Genomic DNA, 17,476 nt, shown 5'->3' on the forward strand with positions numbered 1-17,476 from the left:
GGGAAAGCAAAGCCCCTGAGGAAGAGTCACAAAGTATTCCAGGAAGATGGGAGCACATGCGCTATGACACATGGAAGGGCTGATATTTGGAGAGCCTGACAAAAACTCTGCAGTTTATCTAGGCCTTGGAGAGTCACAGTTAGAGCTATGCTCTAAGGAGAGGAAATGGGTAGAATGGAGCATTGTAGACCAGACACTGGAGTGAGCAATAGAAAGTCGAGGTACTAATCCAGGTAAGAATTAAAGGGACCCTGAGCAAAGGATTTAAGAAAGAACTCCCTTTGTGAGTTCTTTTTCCATCTCTGAGACAGAAATGAAGACATTATCTCCAAGTGGTTATATTTCCTCCCTGTAGATAACTCAGAATATTCACCTTATCTTCCCACTGTAATCTGTACTATTCTTCTAATTTGGCACACCCTAAGTAACTTTTTTTTTTTTTTAAAACAATCTCTGTCAAGATGGAAGTAGATAATACAGCACGCTTGCAACCTGTGAAATGGGTTACACTTTGGTGCAAAAGAGGCTACACATGTCACCCCACAAGATAAGCTCACCTTCCCAGTGGATTCCACCACGCAAGTGAGGTGGCCCGCGGAAGCAGCAGATATGGCACATCTGAACAGAGCTTTCCTTAGCTCCCAGAATCCTTAACAGGGTGACCGCCGCTGCTGACACTGTCTACACAAGGTAGGATCTTATCACACCCAAGAAGTTCCTTTCTTTTTCTATCACAATCCTTACCTACTTAAAACTTCCCAGTCTATGCACACACACTTTATTTTCTTAGTCGGAAATATGAGGACAAACAAACAGGTCTCTCCTCATTCTCGAGCCAAATCCAGAGTCACAAGGCCATAGACTCACCTAGTGAAAATCTTACAATAAACATCTAAGTATCCATGAAGAGTAGCTCTACTTCTCCATTACTGACGTATAATTTACAAAATTCACTTATTTTAAATGTACAATTCAATGATTTTTAGTCAACACAGACTTGTGCAACCATCACCACAATTAAATCTTTAGGTCACTTCCTTCACCCCAAAAAGGTCTCTGGGGCACATCTATAGTCACTCCCCGTTCCTACATCTAACTGCAGGCAAACCATACCACTAATCTACTTTTTGTAGCTATAGATCTGCCTTTTCTAGACCTTCCATATAAATGTAATCATACAATATGTGGTCTTTGAGCCTGACTTTTTCACCTAGCACACATCTCTGAGCTTCACCCGTGGTACCATATATCAGTACTTCGCTCCTTTTTATCTACTGTGTGGAGAGATACCATTCTGTTTTTTCCATTCACCAGCGAATGGACAATTGGGGGGTTTCCGCATCTTGTACCCCCTTGATTCTGAGGCTGAGTTTGATCAAGGACCACTACTGCTAACCCAATTCTGTGCTGTGCCACTACAGGATGAAGCCAAAACAAAAGACAAGGACAGAGTTCCAGCCTCCCTCCACACCCAGACAATGGGAAGAATGCACATACTCAGGGAAGCTAAAACTCTCTCATCATCTCTCTTCACATGGTCACAGCCCTAGAATGAGGCCACTCTATTACGTGGTCCTGTTTTCTTCAAATTTATCTGAAGTCACCTGAAACTACCTTTCTTATTGTTCATTGTCTACCTCTTCCCAGTAACATAAGCCTAAGGAAAGCAGGGACCTCTTGGTCAGGAAATTACTCACAGTTCCTGAAAAGGAAAATATTCATTCTCCACTCCAAAGGGCATGTAACATTTAAGACTGAACATAGAGTGATGCTCAACCCTTCAACCAGGGAGTTCACTGTGTGAGCTTAGCTGGAAAATTCAAGGAAGAGTTAAGAAAGTTATAAGATGGTCAGCTCCGCTCAGGTCATGATCTCAGAGCCCTGCACTGGGCTCTCTGCTCAGCAGGGAGCATTGCTTCCCCCTCTTTCTGCCTGCTGCTCTGCCTACTTGTGATCTCTCTCTCTGTCAAATAAATAAATAAAATATTTAAAAAAAAACAAATAAATAAATAAAATCTTAAAAAAAAAGGAAAGAAAGTTATAAGACATGGCCTTTGTCTATGAAAAACATATAATTTATTCTCTTAAAACTTGTACTCACTCAAAGGCACAACATTTTGCATATCTTTCAGCCAGCATTTCCATGTCTAAGAATTTATCCAAAAGAAATAATTAAGTATGTGGGCAAAGATTTCACTACAAAGCCAAAAATGTCTAATATTTTCCCTTGAAATTTTTTACTTAATCAAGGCCTCAAATTTTTGCATATCTTTGAATTTCCATGTGTAAAAATGTATCCAAAGGCCATAAATAAGAAGGGTACAAAGAAAAAAAAAGCGTACAAAGATGTAGCTACTGAAAAAAATAAATAAATAAGGCCAAAAGCATTACTAGGAACCTACGAGGCTAGCCATGTCCACGCCTCATCTGCCCTCCATACCCTCTGACCTCAGCTCCCCCTCTCACCCTTGTTCCTGCCACTCAGGCCACACTGACCTCTTCCCTGCTTCTCAACCAGGCCCAGTGCTGCTGTCACCAGGCCTCCACACTGGTTGTTCCCTTGGCCTCAAATGCCTTTCCTTCAAGAATCCACGGGCTTTCTTCCATCAGCTCCTTCCAATCTTCACTCACATTTTACCTTCCCAAGGAGGCCTAACAGCATCATTCTACTTAAAAATGCAACCCTATACCTCCCCACCAGCACTCATGACCCTCAGATCCTGCTCAGTATATTTTTTTGTCTTTACCAGAACACTTACTATCTTCTAACACAAATATTTTTCTTACTTATTATGTTTACTGTTCATTGCTCTCTCCCCCTGCTAGGATTCAAATTCCCTGAAGGGTAATGACCTTTGTCTCTTTTGGTCACTTATGTGAGCATTACTTGGCACACAGTAGGTGTTCAATAAACATTTACTAAATGAATGAGGATAGACAATGCAACATCATCTGTAATAGCCAAAAATTGGAAATAACTAAATGTCCAACAAAAAAGAGAATGGCTAAATAAATTATAGCATATCCACACAACTGAATACTATGCAGTCTTTAACAATTCTATTAAATTATCGTATTTATTAATTGGGAAGTTCATAATACATTATGTGAAAAAGCAAGGTACAAAAAGTATGCATAGTATGATATCACTTCTATAAAATAATTATAATAAATTTGCTGAATATATAAATGAATGAAAATATTAGGTTGAGACTTACTATAATTTAGGTACTGTTAATATAAATAAATATAAAAATGTATGTGTGGTTTTTGTATATATGATTATTGAATCATAATAACACATCTATGAAGTAGAGGTTATTATACCCATTTTACAGATGATAACACTGAAACTCAGAGATTCTAAAAACTTTCTCAAGACCACCTCATTAGGAAACGGCGGAGCTCAGATTCAAATCCTGGTTGTCTCTAAGTCCCATGTTCGTAGCTAATAAATGCATCTATACACAAACTAATAGAATAATTCAGCAAGGAAGTATACACCCATGGTTTATCTCTTAGATACAGGATTACAGTTTTATTAATTAGTTAACTGTATACCGCTTTAGTTGTATGAAACAGACACCTCAAGTAAGCATGGCTTAAATGGAATAGAAGTTTATTTCTCTCTCATGCATTAATATAGAGATGCACAGAATCCATAATAACATGGTTATTCTGCTTCCCAGAATTATTCTAGAACCCGGGCTACTTCTTCCTTTCTGCCATCCCTAGGGCACCACCCTTCTCCAACATGGTCCACAACGGTGCACGACACACTCTTGCTCTATGCAAGAGGATAAAGAGGAGAAAGTGTGTACCTCTGTTCCCTTCTGTCATTAGCAAAGGCATAGTTTAAGCTATTATATGAAGGAGGCACCAAAACAGAGCAGCTCAAACAGGAATTTCATTTCTCTCTCAGGTAATAGTTTAGGGCAAGTGGGCAGGCTGTGTTCCATGAGATGGTCCAAGGAAACAGGCTGGTGGGATGCTGTGCCATCCTTGGCACATGGCTTCCATCTCTGTGTCTAAGGATCACTCCCACAGTTGCCTATTTCCAGCTGGGAGAAAAGGATTAAAGGAGTCTAGGCCATGTTTCTTGAAGATATCACCCCAGAAGTTACACATATCAGTTCCCCTCCCTTCTTATTGGCACAAACTTAGGCAAACAGTTATACCCAGCTGCAAGGAGACTCGGGAATGTCATCTTTATTCTGAGGGGTGGTGCAGCAGCTAAAAATGTTACTGCTATAGAAAAAGTGTATTTTTTGTTTGTGTGTGAGGGTGTGTGTGTTCATGCCTCTTTATTTTCTTACTTTCCTACCATGAACAAAAAATAAACTTATCTGTAGAGGTGAAAAGCATTTTATCTAACCAAGTCTCTTCTAATCTTTAATCTAGGGAGAATACCTACAAGCATCTCCTTCCTTCTTAAAAAGTTGTTCTTAGAAATACTAAGAAAAGAATACATATACATACATAATATTTCACATTTACATTTCTTTATATTGTAGACACAAGATTCTTTTAACATTCAACTTTGATGTCCCTTTTTTAAATCCTAGTTATCTAATCATAAAATTTTACATCTCAATAAGTTTTTAAAGTACCTTCATGTATAAAATACACAGCAAAAAAGGTACCAAAGGCACCGAAATTACTGGAGGAACATTTCCTAGAAGTACAGGCGACAACATACCTCCATGCCCATGTGGTCTCCCAACACTGTTGCCTGTGCACTTGCCAATGGCAAAATGCTCATAAAGAACGTAGTTCTTCCAGCAATAACACAAGTAGCCCGATTTTCCCTGTGATGGAATAACTCTGGCCTGTTCACACATGCTCTACAATCCTTCAGACTTGGGACAGAATATACGCTAATCCAAAGCTCACCTTAAAGTTCTGTAAGCAAGTATACCCTGTTCTCCCTATCAGAGATCGGCAAGAGCACAGTAAAATTATTCCTATAACCCATCATTCTATGTCTACTGTCGAAGTTCCTTTTTAAATAATACAAAATGGTGACATTAAACAAAAAAAAAATTATGGTGAAAGTAAAATAATAGTTCTTACTCCCTGGGCAGGGCATGTAGATGATTTCTTCATGAAAGCTATGGACCTTATTCCTAGGAAAATGCAGTACATACAAAAGCAGAGAATTTTATGGAACACACACATTTCCCCCTTCCTCTCCTTGATCTCATTCAGAGCATATTTCTGAAAGTTGGTCCAGAAGTCAAGGCTCCTCGTCCATCCATACACTAGCACTGCTGAACCAAAATTTGGGGACCAATTCCCCAAGAATCCCCATTTTAATAAGCTTATTAAATGATACTTGAGCTAAGACTCCCAAGTAAAGGTTCCTTGGAGTAGAATGCAGAAATTGAGAATTAAAAAGAGAGGGAGGTACAGGCTTCTCATTATAGAATGAAGAAGTCACGGGGATGAAAGGGACAGCACGGGGAGTAGAGCCAATGGAATTTTAATAGTGTTGTATGGTGACAGATGGTAGCTACACATGTGCTGAGCACATTACAATGCACAGAGTTGCTGAATCACTATGTTGTACAACCGAAACTATGTAACATTGTGTGTCAATTATACTTCAATTAAAAAAAAAGATGTAGTATCTGATATCTTTGTCAAAGTATATAAATACCTTTGCTTCAAGGTTCTGTGTAGACATACTATTTAGTCTATCCACCAGAGGCCAGTGTAGGATTATTCCCTGAACAGTGCAGTCTTCACTATACGAGAGACTCTATACATAGATACTACACAATATATACCATACAGAGTTCGTTTTGACTCCACCAAGGGTGTGGACAGCTAACACTGTAAACAATACTTTTACCTTCTTTATACTGTAGATTTAAGATTTTTTTTTACTATTTAACCTTGATGTTTCTCTTTTAAATCATAAATAGTCTCCACAAATAAAACCACACCAGAGTACATCTTTTTAAAACCTACCAAGTACCTTCATGTATATTTCATTGGCTTCACCTCACAACCATATGAGACATACTGAGCAGGCAGAATTATCCCTGATTTACAGATTCAGAGAGAATAAGTGGCAGGCCTGCAGTGTCAAAGAATTAATAAATGCCTGGACCAGGTCTTCTGAATCCTAAGCTCAAAGAGAACCCTCTCCATAACACTGGCCCTGCTCGCAACAGAACGAGAAATAAAAGAGCAGTACACTAAACTCTTCATAAAACCAAATCCCATCAACCTAAAAAATATTCCTTCACCCTGAGATCATACCCTCCTTCTGCCTGCCTACACACAGTGATGCATCAACTTAAAAGACAACCTTTTTTATTCACACAGATTGGAGAAAGTCAGGAAATGCGAGGTTTTTCTACCCTTTTACAAATAAATGCTTTTTAGGAGTTTTCAAACTGCCCAAATTTGCAATAATCCAGGACCAATTCATTGGCATAAAGCATTGGGGCAATGCAAGAACACACTTAAATTGTACATGTCTCTCACATTCCCTCGTTTTTTTTTTTCAGTGCACTTCAGGGTGTCCCTCATTTAAAAAAAAAAAAAAAAAGCTCGAAGTCAAAAAAGGAGGAAAAACAGTCTGAAAAATCTACCCTTCTAATCATTTTGATTGCTCTTTTTTAAACTCATACAGAGGGTTTATTCTAATCTAAAACTGAGTCCCCCAGACCAAAGGCAATATTCTGCATATTGATTTATCAGCACTATGTAAAGAGTGGTTAGTACTAGCTTACCAACTGACCTCTAACTATAGTGTGATTGACTGCTAGTGTGCCTTCACACATCCAGAGCATTTGAAACGCAGAGCACACAGAAATAAGTAAGAATGATGTATCAGACTAGGGACTCTGTCTCGTTCATCTTATATTCCCAGATTTTAAGCTCAATGCCTAAAATACAGCAGGAACACAGTCAATACAGAAATTATTTCAACATTTGCAAGAAGAACTGCAGTGACACTTTAATTGGGGACTAAGCCTAATACCCAGAAATTAGATGACTGGCTACAAGTCACACAAAGCATAATTGATGGAGGAGAGGAGGAAAATGTGGCACTTGATCCACAATCCCTTTTTTCTAATCAGCAATCCATACACTACAAAACCTAAGGCAAAGTCAGGCTAAGCTCAAAAAACACATGAAAATGGTATGATTCTTCTCTGTGTTAAAGAAGCAGTGGGCTTCAAGGAGAACGAGTTAACTGGTGCCACTTAAATCTATCTCATTTGGAGGGAATCCAAGTAGGACGGGGAAGAAAAAAGACACTAACAATCTCAAACTAGACAGACTGTGGTTTGATTGTCATACAAAGAAGATGTGAGTTTGGCTGCGATAAAGTTTCCTGTTTGTATCCCTTTGGGTTTAGCTGACCATTTCAAAGAAAATATTATTGGTCTACGGCTGAGAGATTCCAGATTTGAAAGCCACACACATTTGAATACTGACTCATTCAACTGAATCAAAGGATACAGTCTTAAAACCACCTCAGTTCCAAGCTACATAATTTACTCTTTCTTTTCAAGCGTAACAGTACATTTAACAATGACTAATAAAAATAAAGTCTCAAGTTAAAGACCAATGCATACAAAACAACTGTGCACTCACTCAATATTGTTTTCATCAGCCGCTTAAAGGGTGACTGTGACCATCTTTAAAGTTTCTTTGGCCCCTAGCAGTTTTCTGCTTGTATTTTGTAGAAGTTCAAGATTCCATTTGCCTGGGACACCTGGGTGGCTCAGTCGGTTAAGTGGCTGCCTTCGGCTCAGGTCATGATCCCAGGGTCCTGGGATCGAGTTCAGCATCAGGCTCCTTGCTCCGTGGGGAGCCTGCTTCTCCCTCTGCCTCTGCCTGCCACTCCACCTGCCTGTGCTCTCTCTCTCACTCTAACAAATAAATAAATAAATAAAATCTTTTTTAAAAGACTCCATTTGCCTAAGAAAATTTACCTCTCTCATTTATATCCACACACGAAATATATATAATATATACATGTTGAAAACATATACAGAGAATCAAAGAAAATTATTCTTTATTTGTAGGCCAACCAAATTAAAAAGCTCATAATATTTTATTTCACTGAGAAACAAATTTATTGCAACAAAATACTATGCATTAAAAAATGCTGCCAAAAATAAATTTAATGTTTATAATTCAAAATGTTGTAAATACTTAAACACATTTCCTCTCCTTTATGCAATTACACCTGAACTATAGCAGGCACAGAAAACAAACGATTATCTATGGGCCAAATATTCATGGGTAGAATATGAATCGTAACAACCACAGCTGAACATTTACGCTCATATATCTAAAACAAAATAGATTTATCAGCTCAAAATGCATCGTAATTTGAGGGGAGAAATTTCCTTCTGTCACGAACCAGTGGTTTTCTGTGTTTCCTAATTTGTCAATTTGTTCCCTAAAATGTACTAATTTAGTGATGACAAAAGGAATAGAGAAAAAAAATGAAAATTGCTTAATTACAGTTTACAGATGTTCCCCCAGAGAGAAAGAGTAGGGTAGTGCTGCTGGGGCTGTTTCTTCCACCAGGCTTGGCTCTGCTAGTAATGATTTCACTTTGTTCAATACTTTTTCCTCCTTCAGCCTTCTAGGTGGTATTTGGTACTGTATTTTGATGAAGAAGTCACTTACATATAGCTACTGATATAAAACCAATATAAACCGTATTTCTGTTCAGGGTCCTTGCAGGGCTCCCTAATTCCAATTGTTTCTCCCCTCCTTTGCAAAATCACTGGCAATGTCTGCTTCTCTGTGTGGGGGACTGCATTACCAGAACTGTAGTCTCAAAACTAGTAGAGCCAAATTAGTAAAGAGCCTTATGAATGTAAAAATTCCTGGACCCCTCACTATAGAGCCTCTCATTTAATAAGCCCAGGATAGTGTCTAGAAATCTTTAGTCTTTCTTTCTTTTCTTTTCTTTTCTTTTTTTTTTTTGGAAATCTTTATTTTTTTTTAATTTTTTTTTTTTTTCAATAAAAACCATTTTTTTTTTTTTTTTTCCCTCTTTTTAGCAAAACAAAAAAAAAAAAAAGAGTCAATGAAAAGCTTCGAAGGGGCTTCCTTATTCTCTCCCTTGGGATGCCAGACTAATTAGTGGGGTTTTTTAATCACCTGGTTGCTTTCATTAGCAAGTCCTCCTAGGATGCCTCCTACAACTTTCCCTTGAGGTTAACATCCCAGTGGCCTAGGTCTTCAGTCGAAGGAAGGTGGCTGCTATTTGCTGGGCTGTTTCCACCGTGGGCTTCGCTGTTAAACTCCCATTTCCAAATGTGCCTCCCAAGCAGCCTTTTTTTCCTCCCTCGGTGTGACTAACGGAAAATTAAAAAAAAAAAAAAAAAAAAAAAGGAAAAACAGAAAGACACTGCAAATGGCCTGTGAACTGAAAACACCACTCAATATTCAGTAGGGAATTAAAGTGCCTGATAACAACCGCCCAGAAACTGGGGCGTGCGTGCCACCTGGAAGCAGAAAGCCCGGCCGTTCGCTCCAGCTTCCTCCAGCCGGCGATCTGCCAGTTGCAAGGGTATCAAAACAATGTTAAGCCCGCTGGTCTCTGTCTAATACCCACTGAAAACAACCGCAAAAGGCTACACAGCAAGGATTATTTTTTGTTGTGGTGTTTTCTTTTACGAGTGAGAGAAAGCTGTTTTTTATGCTCCACTGAAATTTCTTTCCTGCTCTGAGATTGCTAAGAGGGCCAGCTGCTTTGGCTATTTTTTTCTCTGTGGTATTTTTCTACAGTCTACCTTAAATGCATCCTTCAGACGGGGAAAAGACTCTCTGTACCCCTATGGAAGTTTAAAGATGTGTTTTTCTAACGTTCCCATTCAAAACAGCTTTGGGGACCAAAATGATATGTCAGCTTCGGAAGAGTTTTATGCCCTGTCACCACTTTCATTTTTAATTACATTTTCTAGAGGTTGTCAAGTACGCAGAGCGATATTCCTTTGCCTGAACTGACAACTCAAAACTTATCAGTCCAGAGGAGTGAAGCAAATCCCAGCTCAGGATTCCTAAGCTCTTGACAGAAGTGACGCCTAATAAAAAAAAGAAACAAAAGCCTCCTGAAAACGAGAACCGTGGACCTTTGAACAGGTCCCTCTGCCTCTGTAGGCTCAGCCTCTTCCAGGCAGGACACCTGTGACTGCTCTTTCACTCTTTCTTTTCTTCTCCCTTGTCCTCCGTGACTCACTTGTTGCCAAGTGCCCTCAGGGTCTCATTAGCCTTCCCTGCTTTCCTTGTCCCCCTCTCCTGGTCCATATCCCTAAAGATGTATTTCTGTTCAGGGTACTTGCAGGGCTCCCTAACTCCCATGTTTCTCCCCTCCTTTGCAAAATCACTGGCAATGTCTGCTTCTCTGTGTGGGGGACTGCATTGCCAGAACTGTAGATTCAAAACTCGTGGAGCCAAATTACTAGGTAAGAGCCTTATGAATGTAAAAATTCCTAGACCCCTCACTATAGAGCCTCTCATTTAATAAGCCCAGGATAGTGTCTAGAAATCTTTAGTCTTTCTTTTTGTTCTTTCTTCTTTTTCTTTTTTCTTTTTTTTGGAAATCTTTGGTCTTATACAAGTTTGACATTGTAAAAGTCTTTTTGATACTCAGCCAACTTTAAGAACCACTGGTCTCTAGCAGTGCTGCCCAGTAGAAATAGAACATAAGCCACAGGTGTGGTTTTAAATTTTCAAGCAACCACATTTTCAAAAGTTTTCAAAGTGAAGTTAATATTCATAATGTATTTTATTTAAGCCAATTTTCCAAAATATTGTCATTTCAAATGTAGTTAAAATAAAAATGTTACTGAGGTATTTTACATTCTGTTCTCATACTAAGATTTCAAACCCCTGTGCATATTTTGCATTTATAGCATATCTCAATTCAGATGTGAATTTCTCATCAGAAATACTTGATCTGAAAAAAAAAAAAAAAAAAAGAAAAAAAAAAGAAATACTTGATCTGTATTTGTAGTAGTCAACCCCTCTTTCATGAGGAATTTGCTCCAAGACCTTCAGTGGAAGCCTGAAACTGTATATAGTACCAAACCCTATCTATACTGTTTTTTTCCAGTACATATATACCTATGCTAAAGTTTGATTTAGAAATTAGATACAGTAAGAGATTAACAACAATAAAGTAGAATAATTACAACATACTATAATAGAAGTTATGTGAATGTGGTCTCTCTAAAATATCTTATTATACCATATTTACCCTTTTCCTTCTTGTGGTGATGTGAGATGATAAAATGCCTATTGGAAGAGATGGAGTGATATGAACGAGACAGCAATTGTGATGTAGTGTTGGGCTACTAGGACCTTCTGATGATAATTCAGAAGGAGGACCATCTGCTTCCAAAGCCTGGTTGACCACAGGTAACTAAAACCATACAAAGTGAAACCACAGATGGGGGATGGGGAGGAACTACCATGTATTTCACAAAATTTACATTTGAAAAAATTGATTCACACATCGAAGTTGTCCCAAACACATTTAAAAGTTTTCCAATAACTGAACTGAGTAGCAATATTTTTATTTAAGCTTAAACTAATTAAAATTAAGTGAAATTTAAAACTCAGTGAGCAGCACTAGCCACACTTCAAGTACTCAACTGCCTGCCACATGGGCTAGTGGTCCGTACTAGACAATGCGGACCTAGTGATCACATCATATGGTAACTGTACCTTCCTGAAATTTGCAATGGTGACAGAGCATTGGCATAGCTCCTTATAGAACTAAATGTGAATAAGTAAAAAATATGGAATATACTCTCTTATGATTACGTAAGATTACTAAAATCTAAGAAAAATTGAAACCTATTTAGAGGTTTTGAAACCCTAAGAGTTTGGAACAATCAAAGGCCAGACCACCACCAGTTTATAAAGCCACAGGCATTGGCCATGTGTCCTAAATGTTCTACCCTCAGGAGGAATTTAATTCTTATATTAACAAGCATGAAGGAAGAGGGAGGTTGAGTCAATGGGCTTTTTTTTCAAAGACACATTGAAAGAATAATAAAACACTAAAATTACAAAGTATTGCAAGTGAAATGAGAAGAGCATCAAGAGAACTAGAAATGAAATCACACATCAAAATCAGAAACAAAATCTTTGATCTAGACACAGGAAAACAGGTTAGAGTAGATAAATACAGCAGTGCATAGAGAGCTGTTATGTGGTAATATAGAAACTGGTAGAATCACTGGGGAAGGGTCCTACGTGTTCTAAGATTAAAAGGAGAGAATGAAAAACAAAGAATTAGTTAACAGTTAATCATAAAAATCACAGTAGATTCATTTCAATTTCCAAACTATTTTAAGTTAAACAGTTGGCAAAGTGGGTAACTTTAATGAAAATTAATCATGCAGCCTGAAGAACAAAATCAGAACAATGACTGTGTGTGTGCGCGCGCGCACGTGTGTGTGTGTCTCAGAGAGAGAGAGAGAGAGAGAAAGAGAGAGAGAGACGTTAAGATCTGGATGTAACTACTATAACCCTCCCCCCAAGGTTTCTACTATAGGTAACAAATGGACTTAAAAAGATTGAATGTCCATTTCTAAGTCACTGGCTTCTTAAATATATAATTTCTGTGTAACCACAATATGAGTAGTAACTAACACTCTAAAAACTGGGAGCAGATGGCTCCCAAATCAGATTGTGCGGTAATCTTGGTGTGAAAGGAAGTTAGAAATAACTCTCACCCTTACTAAAACAAGGCTCCAGCTCCACCTCCACCATATATTATTTAAAGAATATATATATAGTACTAAAACAAATGGAAACATGATCTAAAGGACAATCAACAATGGAGTCATTTTTAACATCTTTCAATTTTGCTCTTATCTGCCAAAACTTCCTGCATTCTATTTTACTTATGTCTTAGGACCCAAGGCAATTTTTGGTTCAGCAGTTACTGTAGACTCACTATGGGCATCCTCTTCAATGGGTAGATTATACTGTCTTCCCCACCCAAGTCAGGGCTGTATGTCCCTCTTATGAGCTCTCACAGAACTCTGTATTTTCCTCCATTCTGGTACTTATCATACACTCGTGTAACTTTTTGTCTACTTATTCATCTTCTCTCCTAGATTATGAGCTTGAAAACATAACCTATATCTTATTTTTGGATCCTCATCACCTAAAACAATACATAGACCATTAGAAGACACAGATTAATGAATAAGTGAATAAAGGCATTAACAGAAAATCAAATACATTTTCACATCTGTGTTTTTATAACTTAGGCAAATGACAGAAATATGTCAGACAAAGGAGGGAAAAGAGTGTTTTTCCTTTAGATGGATAGTTTAGAAAGACCTATAAATTAGGGATGCCTGGGTGGCTCAGTTGGTTAAGCCTCTGCCTTCAGCTCAGGTCATGATCTCAAGGTCCTGGGATCAAGTCCTGCATTGGTCTCCCTGCTCAGTGGGGAGCCTACTTCTCCCTCTGCCTTTATCCCTTCTCCCCGCTTGTGCTCTCTCTCTCTTTCTGACAAATAAATAAATTAAAAAAAAATTTTTTTTAACCTGTAAATTAATCACATTCACAAAGAAACTGAGATGCCAAAGATTGAAACTTAGCCTCTTATCTTTACCCACAATAATATCAACAACATAATAACATCTTCACCAATAATGAATAAAACCAAATTCTGCACACTGATTTTCTAATACAAATATTACGACCTGGTCTTACTCTCTTGAACTGATAACACTACTGAGAATTCAATTATAACTGTTTATTTAAAACAAATAATTAATATGTCTCTTTAAACATTTTGATAGAACATTGTATTTATTATCAAGTATGTACCATGATCTAAAAATAACAGAGTTGCTTTCAGAAAAAAAAAAAAAAAACCTGCCAAACGTGATCAACATCATCATACCGGAGCAAGGATTTTGCTACAATATTTACAGTTTCCAGTGATTTTCCAACAGTCTGAAGCAGTGATGTGAGTTTCTTACAACCAGGCTATGGTAAAATTTTTTCCAGGGAACTATTTTTAATAGGATTACTGACCCTTTTAACTCTCTTGGAAAGAAAATGAATCCTATAAGCATTCTGGCATATAACTATTATAAAAATAAATAGAACAGTCAGTCAGGGGAAATCGTAATAGACTTGAGAAACCAAACTCTAAAGAAATGTACATGAGAGTGTATTGATAACCACTTTCACAGGGAGAAGATTCTACACATTAGCAAAACCGAGCACACGAAGATAGACGAAGGGCTGGAAAGAAGGGGCAAAGTCTGAAGGAACAGCTTTCCTGTCTTCCTTAAAACAGACCCACAATCACTTCGATCAATTCTGCGGGTTGTCACCCGATGCCCTGGCTGTCCCTAAGGGCTGTCTGGTTTTTCAGAAGGTACTTACATGTTTCAGGGGGGACAAGGACGCTTACTGATTAAAGACACATTTTTGCACTCACAATTCTTTGTGCTTTAAGAAGAATTTTTTTCAGGTCATTAGTTTATAATGTGAACTGGCGCCTAGGGATATTTTGAAAGGAGGAAAAAAAAAAAAAAGAGTGCGCTTGGAGATGCAGTTTATGTGACTTGCGTCATCATTTATTTCAGCTCGGTTTGGGGCCCAAAACTGAACTTGCAATGAAGTCACCACATCTGCAACAGTTTCTTTCTCAGCATGCAATGACCTAACAGAAATCTGAGAACAGAATATACCCCTTAGCCGCAAAACAAGAACATTATAACTTCTTTAAAATATCCACGGGCTTGCAAGAAGTTCTTACTTTTTCCGAGTATGAAAATAAAATCAGCTTTACAACTAATTTCCAAAAATAATTTGGGTTATCAAAATGCCACTGGCATTCAGAATGTATTAATCCTGCTAGTGTTACTTGTTTCCAGGACCCTACCCCAACCATTCATGCTGCTCTGTTAGGTACAGAGAGCATGGAACAAAATCATTAGGCTCAGAGAAGGCAAACATCTTCCCAAACCCAAGGTCACAGACCAAAAGATGATTTGGCCATTAATCAAGAGTAGTTGGATCCACATATCCTGTCAAAGGAGATCATTCACAACCCCAAAGTAAACTAGATATTACCTAATTTTTCCATTAAGTGTAAACAAAAACACAGTCCGCAGTTTAAAACTGTAAACAAAACAAATATAGATATTTCAGTGGATGAGGGAACAGAAGGCTGGCAGAGGGCAAAGCAAAAGCTGACACCCTACTCCTCCCCCAACTCCTGGGTGGGACAAGTGTGACATTCTTTAGGAATCTCCCAACTATGTTAATGTTAATACCTTGTTAAGAAGGGGAAAAGGACCTTGACAATGACAAGGCCTCATGGCCTCCAGTATCCTGTAGGTCCTCTTTAGCATATGAAAGTTCTTTTGAAACCTCCTTTTTTCCTTACCCCCCCCACCAACCCCATCATATATAACCTGTCACGCCTCACAACCCTGGGGCAGCAGCTCTTTCTGCCAGTGGCTTTAATAAACCATCATTTTGCACCAAAGATGTCTGAAGAATTCTTTCTTGGTTATGGGCTCCAGACTTCACCCCACTGAACCTCACCTACATTCTAAAACTTCATCACAACTATCTTGCAAAAGAAGCAAGGTAGAGGTACGCCTGGGTGACTCAGTTGGTTGAGCATCTGCCTTCCGCTCAGGTGATGACCCCAGGGTCCTGGGATAGAGTCCTGCATCAGGCTCCTTGCTCCGTGGGGAGCCTGCTCCTCCCTCTGCCTCTGCCTGCCACTCCCCCTGCTTGTGCTCTCTCTCTGACAAATAAATAAATAAAATCTTTAAAAAAAGGAAGCAAGGTAAAACCACTTTTCCTCTTCTTCACTGTAAATACCTTTCTTACACATTTGTTAAGGACACATGAGTCATGGTTTAAAATCATGAAGCCAAGTATCCTGACAAATGTCACCACCTCGGGAGATGCTGAAACTCCCCGTTCTCAGTCAGGTACACATTAGAATCCCCAGGGGGAACTTTTACAAAGTGTGGATTTCTGGGCCCCAGTTAAGACTCAGAGGGGGCCCCAGAATCACCGCGCTCTACAATACCCTCCGCTGAGTCCATAGTGCAGCAAGGGGGGGAAACCTACTGCCTCACAGATGTGGATCAATGACCCTCAAAGGACCAGACTGATAGCAAGTCAGTAGCAGGCGGGCTGAAGCGAAACCCAGAACGAAGATGACAAACTCAAACGCCTACAGGCGCCACTTGGGTGAATGAAGCAGGCAAGGCACACGCGCACATTTTTACCACGTGTGAGAGCCAGAGGGTGTGACACACAGGGAGCTCATACAGCAAGGGCTCCCCAACTCTAGCTGCTATTGCCATCACGGAAATAAGACGTAACAGGTCTCCTCTCTTAACTGGAAATAAACAAAACAAGTCAGTATTTTGATGTAAAATTTCCCAACTTTTAGGGCGCCTGGGTGGCTCAGTGGGTTAAGCCGCTGCCTTCGGCTCAGGTCATGATCTCAGGGTCCTGGGATCGAGTCCCGCATCGGGCTCTCTGCTCCGCGGGGAGCCTGTTTCCCTCTCTCTGCCTGCCTCTCTGCCTACTTGTGATCTCTCTCTCTGTCAAATAAATAAATAAAATCTTTAAAAAAAAAAAAATTTCCCAACTTTTAAATGTTAGCTCAATAGAAAAAACACAAAGCCTAATGAAACAGGCAACATGGGCATGGCCTTTAGGCTTTAATTTATCACTTCCAATCTAAAGGATTGTTTCCATTCTCTAGAAACCCTAGCATCATCTGTGTCGTAATGATGACAACAACACAATACCTAGCATTCGTTAAGTATTTACCTGCTTGCCGCTAGGCTCAGAGTTTGACTTGAAATTACCTCAATTAACCTTCATCCTTTTTTTTTTTTAAAGATTTTATTTATTTATTTGACAGACAGAGATCACAAGTAGGCAGAGAGGCAGGCAGAGAGAGAGAAGAAGGGAAGCAGGCTCCCTGATGAGCAGAGAGCCCGATGCGGGGCTCCCCAGGGTCTCAGGACCCTGGGATCATGACCCGAGCTGAAGGCAGAGGCTTTAACCCACTGAGCCACCCAGGCGCCCCAAACTTCATCCTTTAAGGTACTGCTTTTACCCCCACCCCAACTCAAAACCCTCCCCCAAGGTCACGTGCCTAGAAAGTGGCAACACCAGGATCCAAATGGATACAGTGTAACTCCATAGCCTATACTATGCTATATGTCTTAAAAGTTTTAAATATACTTTAAAAAATCTCCATTCTTTGCAGTTACATTTCTTCAAAAATAAAGGAATTATACAAAATTATTTCTCAGGTCCCTTTTGATTTTCAAATGCAATGGCTCTGACTCCATAATACAACTCTTGGTTGTATAAAAATGTTGGTATTTATATCCATCTGTCTCAACCACCTGATTAAAAGAAAGAAAGGAATGGATGCTTACTGCACAGTCTTTTTGAAAAGGCAACA

At 39.0% G+C, this 17,476-nt stretch overlaps 1 protein-coding gene across 2 annotated transcripts in view; it reads right to left on the reverse strand.

Moving 5' to 3' along the window:
• The window catches only part of LOC111150030 (chromosome unknown C11orf74 homolog), a 64,867-nt gene that overhangs the window by 30,255 nt on the left and 17,136 nt on the right, over positions 1-17,476 (reverse strand). The window lies entirely within an intron of this gene.

This window comes from Enhydra lutris, unplaced genomic scaffold, assembly GCF_002288905.1.
Source record: "Enhydra lutris kenyoni isolate GAN:26980312 unplaced genomic scaffold, ASM228890v2 scaffoldscaffold22, whole genome shotgun sequence".
Taxonomy (NCBI): domain Eukaryota; kingdom Metazoa; phylum Chordata; class Mammalia; order Carnivora; family Mustelidae; genus Enhydra; species Enhydra lutris.